This window comes from Momordica charantia (genome assembly GCF_013281855.1).
Source record: "Momordica charantia cultivar OHB3-1 chromosome 9 unlocalized genomic scaffold, Mcharantia_2.0 BLBB01000009.1, whole genome shotgun sequence".
Taxonomy (NCBI): Eukaryota; Viridiplantae; Streptophyta; class Magnoliopsida; order Cucurbitales; family Cucurbitaceae; genus Momordica; species Momordica charantia.
The window spans coordinates 13016940-13024439 of record NW_028275167.1 but is presented as its reverse complement, the minus strand read 5'-3'; the positions used below and the strand labels follow the sequence as shown (position 1 = coordinate 13024439).

The 7500-nt window shown below is 42.1% G+C and overlaps 1 pseudogene; it reads left to right on the top strand.

The window, feature by feature from the left end:
• Window positions 1-1303: 1303 nt before the first annotated feature.
• On the top strand, window positions 1304-4339 carry LOC148208984 (L-type lectin-domain containing receptor kinase S.6 pseudogene; annotated as a pseudogene).
• Window positions 4340-7500: the final 3161 nt, after the last annotated feature.

Sequence of the window (7500 nt, the reverse complement as noted above, 5' to 3'; positions counted from 1 at the left end):
CCAAGAAGAATATAGGGGAAGATTAGCAAATGCGAGCTAACTATATCGAATTAGGTCTCCCCATGTAGTCTATGGGCATTCGCTGTGCCGACTCAGATGCGGGATATTGATCATAGTTTCGGATTCAACGACCCGCACAGAACTTACCGAAGATGTTGCAAAAACACAAGTGACGTCAGGGGGTTGAAAAAACTTTCCGTCGAAGGGCGCAATCATGTCTGGCCTCTCAACATCCCTGTCCGATGCAATGAAAGGTCCCTTTGGTCTTGTCTTAATTGACAACGGATCAGGCCTAAACGTTTGCCCCTTGCGAACGTAATAGCTGAATTGACTAGTCTAGTCATCTCTTCTCCCTCTTCGCCAAGAAGGAGAACTAAGAACATAGATACAATATAGAAAAGATTGCCTACTATCGAGCTCACAAAGGAGCCGGAGTAGTCCTCAACATCTCGTAGTAAATAAACTCCATAACGGAAGATCATTTTAGACTTCATTTCTTTTTTGTTTTGGTTTCGCTGCACTTCCCCAGCTTGCTAAAACCTCTACTGCCTGTTCTGGTTTACATGTGAAATTAGGACTCGTGACTTAACACCACCCCCTATTCACTTGTTTAGTCAACCGGGAATGTAATATTTCAGCGCGGAGGCACATCCGGAACAGGTTTCGAGATAAGCCAATCGGTCTGCAAACAAGAGTTGGACAGCTTGACCCGCATTGCCTGATGGCTCGAGTAAGAGAGGCTCGATGAAATTGAGTATGCTTCACACATTCAGTCTTTCTTCTCCCTTACGTGATAGGGCTCTAAAGCCAAGTGCTTGCTTCAGTTACAGCCCTGAATTGAATGGGGTGGGAAAGAAAGGTTCGGAAATCGAGTTTTTTGCCCGAGTCCAGTGGTAATGAGGAAAGGAAGGACTGCTACGGAAGCTGGTCAGCCTAAGCAACAAGTAAAGGAAAGGCCCTGTTCCAGTATTGGAGGAAGCATGGCATAGAAAGCAGGGTATGTCATGGGTTGTAGGGAAGAGGTAACACGTGTACATGAAAGCAAGCGAGAGCAGAGCGTAGGGGTGTCCACGGAGAAACCACTCCAAAGTCATAATGTCTCAAAACGAGGAGGCCATATGGAAACAAGCTGTTAAACTTCCAAGAGAAAGAAGATTGACCCAATCAAACAGGCGATAAAATCTCTTGACTCTTGATCTTCTACAAATTTATCAGCCTCAGTATCTCTCTTTGTCTAATTCGTAGTCTCTACCCAGCGATCTTTCCTATTTGTGACTCTATAATGCATTCTCCTGCTGTTTGACTCTTCTGGAGCCATTTCTTTTTCTTTTTCATCTTCAGTATTCCCACGCTTTGTACACCTTTCTTGCCTGCAAAGAATGTCACCCTCTTTGGTGATGCTTACTTCAGAAACAAAGCCATTAGTCTCACTCAAGAAGTCAGCAGCCTCTCTTCTTCTTCTTCCTCTGCTTCAGGCGTGGGCAGAGCTTTTTATGTCTACCCTATTCGGTTTCTTGATTCCGAGACGAACTCCACCGCATCTTTCTCATGCCGTTTCTCCTTCTCAAAACTATCTTCCCCACTGTGTCCTTCTGGAGATGGGATTGCGTTTCTGATCACCTCTAATGCGGATTCTTTCCGCCCCGGGTATATGGGTCTCCCAGAACTGGCCTTAGATGGGGAAGATTCATTCATCGCTGTGGAATTTGATACCAGTTTCGACCCTTCGCTTGTTGACATCAATGGGAATCATATAGGTATTGATGTCAGTCAACCATATAGGTAGGTATATAAGCGAAGGCGTATCTTTGGCTTCCGTTAATGTTGTTTCAAGGGGGATTGATTTGACCAGTGGGAGACAGATAACGGTTTGGATTGAGTACAGAGATGCAATGAAAATGATCCGGGTGTGAATCGGGTACTCGCCGATTAGGCCTCCAAGTCCTCTTCTTGTTGCCCAAATTTACCTCTCCAAGCAATTAAAAGATTTCATGCATCTTGGTTTCTCTGCCTCTAACGGACAGGGCTCAACAGTTCACATTGTTGATTGGTGGCAATTCAAGACCTTTGGGTTTCTTCTCTCGGTGATTCCTATGGATACCATCGAAGAAGGGGACTCTTTTTTGTGCTATTCTGAGGATGAAAGCATCAACGATTACCCCTTTCCCTTTGATCCTCATGAAAGAAGAAAAAAGGCAGTAGAGATGGCTCTTGGATTGGGAGGTTTAGCTGCATTCTTCTTCTTCATATTTGAAATTATTGCTGCAATCTCTTATTTCCTGATAAAGAAGAAAAGACTGACGGTCAGAAGAAAGAGAGAAGGCCTCACATGTAGAGTTCAAACGAGTAGAGTACCCTCAAGATTGTCACTTGCGGAGATAAGATTAGCCCTTTAACATGTTTACGAAGACCTCCGACTTATTAGAGAAAGGGGGTTCGATCGAAACAGAATTGTTGGTGAAGGGGCATCAGCGACCGTCGAGAAGGGGTTTCTTCCATCTGGTGGAGAAGTGGCTATTAAAAGGTTTGAGAGGGCCAATGGAATTGATTGCGTGCGCAATCCTTTCACCACAGAGTTTGAAACAATGGTGGGTTGTTTACGGCACAAGAACTTGGTTCAGCTTCAAGGATGGTGCTGTGAAGATACTGAGTTAGTCCTGGTTTATTATTACTTACCCAATGGAAGCCTCAGCAATATTCTCCACAGAAACTCCAATTCGACGAGAGTCCTGTCATGGAAGCAAAGATTTCATATTGGGGGTTGCTTCTGCTCTTACTTATCTGAATGAAGAATGTGAGAGGCAAATAATTAAAAGAAATGTGAAGACTTGCAATATATTGCTTGATGCGGAGTTCAATGCTAAGCTTGGGGATTTGGGTCTGGCAGAAGTTTATGAACACAGTTCGAATACAAGAGAAGCAACTATACCGGCAGGAACAATGGGATATCTTGCACCTGAGTATGTTTGTTTATTCGGGTATTCCCACTGAGAAGACAGATGTTTACAGCTTTGGTGTGGTAGTGTTAGAGGTGGCAACGGGGAGAAGGCCTCTTGATGATAATGGAATTGTGGTTGTTGACTGGGTCTGGGACCTGTGGAAAAAGGGGAAACTAATTGAGGCTGCTGATTCGACGGTTGATGGGGAAGTTTGAAGGGGTGGAAATGGAAAGGATGCTGATGATGGGACTTTCTTGTGTGCACCCAGACAAAAAAGGTGAGAGGATTGTTCATGGAACTACTATACTCTTGTATACAAGTTTTTAACTTCTGACAGACTAAAAAGTTGAAAGGATTGTTCATGGAACTACTATACTCTTGTTTAAAAGTTTTTAACTTCTGACAGACTAAAAAGTTGAAAGGATTGTTCACACAGGCAGTGTGATGTGATTCTGAGGGAACTTCACAAGGTAGTTAGTTTGCTCATTAAACAGGCATGATAGTCTTCACTCACAGAAAAGTAGTGCGGAGAACTAGTAAGAATTGTGCCTATCATCCAATTCGTGCCGCATGGCGGGATTACTCTACTTCTACTCTATAAATAGGGGCTCAAAAAATGTCTTCTTCATCAAATTCAAATCTTTGAAATTGAGTACTAGCACGTATGGCTATGGATGCTGCAAACAGGCTTTCTGCAATTGCTGCCGAAATGGGGCAACTGCAAAATCAAATTCAAGAGCGCCGTAGAATGCTAACTTTTTTTTTGAGGAGTGTTAGAACACTGGATCCTGCCTTGAAAGAAGCGCGCATTCGCAATGCCAGAGAGCGTATCGAGGATTTGGAGGGGAGGCAGCAAGCGCTGCGGGCGGAGCAGCAAGCACTCATAGTGCAGGCTGCCACCTACGGGCACCGGGGATACTAGAATATTCCGTCGACTCTTTTTTTTTAAGAAGGTTTTCAATAAGTGTCTGTAGACGCAAAGTAGTGTGTTTTAATGCATGACTTTCTTTGGCTTTGTTTAGTAGAGATCTACTCCGATGCTTACTGGAGTCCTATTTATGCTAACTATCTTTGTTTGGTTTTCTTTTGTATGTTTGCATGTATGGGAACCCTAGTCAAAAATGTTTACTACTTATGCTTTTAGAAAAAGAAAGAGAAAACTAAAAACATATCTATCTGTTGACCCCAATCTTTCCTATTTGAAAGAAGGTGATAAACAGGAATGGTAGCAATGGCTCAGCGTAATAAGCAAAAACCGACGCACTGTAGTTTTACTTTTTTGCCGTGATGATGACATATTTTTTTTTACTCGAAAAAAAACCTCTTCCTATTCTATTAATCAATCAAGCTTATGAAGCACGATTCATAAGACCTCGATCCATTTCGCTTATGTGAAAATTCGCCGAATACGGAGAGCAACTAAAAGAGGGTACCTTAGACACATATTTGAGACAAATCGAGATTCGCCAAAGTGCTCCTTATACACGGATTCAAACAGCAATTCCAAATTTCGATCTCTTTCTTTAATGTTTGCTGCTTTTGAAATCTCGACAGAAGGGCAGCATTTTTTAAAGAAAGTGTTAGTTGGTATTTTCAAACCGGGCCACCGCCTTTTTTTTGAAACATTTTGCGCCCTGGAATGAGGGATCTGTAATATGCCTATTCCGACGAAATGCTATTGATTTTAGGAGGAGGACGACAGATCACATTATTTTCTGCGTAAGAAATAGTCGAATGAAATGAAAATCGGGAGAAAAGAGTAACAATGAGAGACGGTGAGATACAATGTTAATGTTGTATTTGTCTTAGTTTACCAACCAGCAAGCAGCGTTCAGAACCAGCCAAGAAGAAAAAAAGAAAGTAAATGCTTACTACTATGCTAGAAGTTCAACAAGATTTTTTGACTCTGAAGAGGGAAGAAGAGAGTAATCTAAAAAAAAAGGATTTGATGGATAAGTTAGTCAAAATAATGGATTCTCTTTGGGAGACGGAGTCCATTTATAAGGAGCTAACGCCCCAAGGGACATTGCAAAAAATGAAAAGGGCACTCTTTCACTCTACCTTTCAGTTTTCCTCGATGTACCGCTCATGGATTCCCAAACCAAACAAACCTGGGGAGCTGCGAGCCATTACCCAGCCCAACAAGGCTGATACCATTGGTTTGGATGCGCTTTCTCAGTTATTGAATATTGTCTTTGAAGATATTTTTTTGCCTCAATCCGACTGATAGGGTTTAGGAAAGGTCGAGGTCCTATTACTTTCTTCCTTGAAGTCCAGCGCTGGGGTCTGGTTGATAAACTCATTAAGTCAGATATTGTAAAGTGTTTTGATAACATAGATCATGGGCTCAACATCTCAGTTCTTCAATCTTATTTAGGTGAGGAGAACCGTGCCTTCCTTGATCTTATTTTAGTGTTCTTACGAACAGTAATAATCTACAAAACTGCTAAAAATTTTGCAAACTACACGAAAGGCATACCGCAAGGCTGCTCCCTCTCCCCCTTTTTTAGCCAACACCAGTCTTCCATTTTTTATATCGGTGGAATTCCACCTTTCAACAAACCTCAACGAAGAAGTTGTGTTTCCTTTAATATAGTTTTTTATAACTATTCCTCTGTAATGCCCGAAAATGAAGAGGAGATTTCTCTTATCAAAATGAAGTATTAAGAACTTCAAAAAAAATTCTTATCTATTTCATTCTCATTTTTACCGTTATGCACCTATTTCTGCTTATTTCTTGTTGTATAATTTTTATACCAGTTGTCGACTTATTGTTAAGACTCTTTTTTATTTCATAGTGTTAAACTGTATTAACGCTCACCTCCACCCCAAGGGCTCAGGCCCTGGTAGGGGTGGAGTCGAGCTAGCCCAGATATAGTCTTTCAGTTCCTTTCTGATAAACAATACTACTCATAACGAAAAAGATCTCGATTTATTTACAGACAGATATCGTGTGTACTGATTGACCAGATGCGACCGATACCTGTTGACAGATGACAGACAGAAGAGCGGGAAGTAGCATATCTTTCAAGAAAAAAATTATGTTACTTACAAGCAAGGTATTCGCCCCCCCTTGAATAAAATAAAAGCTATCTTGAATAAAAGAAGGGAAGCGGTATTGATTGGATTGACGGATTGAGGACTAGAGTCATGCTTTACCAATTTCCAATACCTACAGTTGATCCTGCTGATGTAATTTTAGCATAAAAAGCTTCTATTTCTTTAGCACCTCTTTAGCACCTAGTCATGCATGCTGACCGAAGCACCTGTACTTCAATCGATTAACCAAGCACGGGAGATATTCGCTAAAAAGATAACCGGGATATTGAATGAATAAAAGAAGGGTCGTAGACAGATGAGCGTTTGCGACCGTTTACAAGAGTGAATACCGAAACAGACAATTCCAGATGCCCTCAGACAGATGCCACTAAACAAGTAAAGGACAACGGACAGTTTTCGTGGATCGGGAAGACCAACTCTCATTCAAGGAAGCGGACCGTTGACGACAGCAGGCCGGGAAGGACAGATACTACTAAAAAAGCCGAAACTCGCATGTTTTTAGAGGCCGTACTTGACCCATCCGACCCCTTAAACTCGCAATTTAGCAAATAAAATACACCATTCCGGACCTTTTTCTCATGTCGCTACCAGCTACAGATCAGATATGACCGGTTGAAGAAAGAAGAAAAGATCGATGAACGATTAAGCGAGACTTTGCCTTAGAGACCAATGAAATGGAAGTTTGATTATACAAAAGTTCTTTGAAGACCTCTTGCTTCAGCTTCCCCGCTTATTATTGCTATCACCTCAACTGCTTTCGACCTGCTTACTTAGAATGAAGATAAATAATGGGCAGAAAGGCTTTACACAAGACCCTTACACAATAGGGCGAGAGAGAGAGCCTTCGCTTACCTGCTTAACCGTGCCCTCCTATCGTATCTATATCCCCTTTCCTTCAGTTACATCCAGTCTCAGTTCTGCTTCCAACTACCGATGGGAGAAGGCTTGGACGTATAGCAAGAAACAATAAGAGGTATGGCATACGGGAATGGTATATGAAATGAAAGGCTGGAAACAGAGCTGGAGATGAGCGCTAGCCAATGGTTAATACTTCAGAAAGCACCTTAGCAATTACCAGTAATGCCCCTATCGACCTCAGTCTTGTTTTTTGCTAACTTGAGTCTAGAACGTCGACTATCTCATTAAAGGCCGAATATCCATATATATCTTTATGGAGGAGAGTCGGCCCACTTTTAGCCGTTCCAGCGATTATGCCCGTTTTAGCCCTACCGTCCACCCCTATCATCATAATGGAAAGGGGTACTTTTGAGCTGATGTGTAACGGATCAAAGCGACCGTTAGTCGGGCTGATCTGTGATTGGTCAAGGCGACCGAGAGGACACATACCTCCTCCATATTCCAACAATGGGCAAGACTCGGATACTGCATGCGATAAGTATAATTGTTTACTGAACAACGACTTAGATCGTCGATTGATTTGGATGCAATGGAATTGGAGCATTACTCCAAAAAAAAAGCCATCCCATGAGTATACATGACC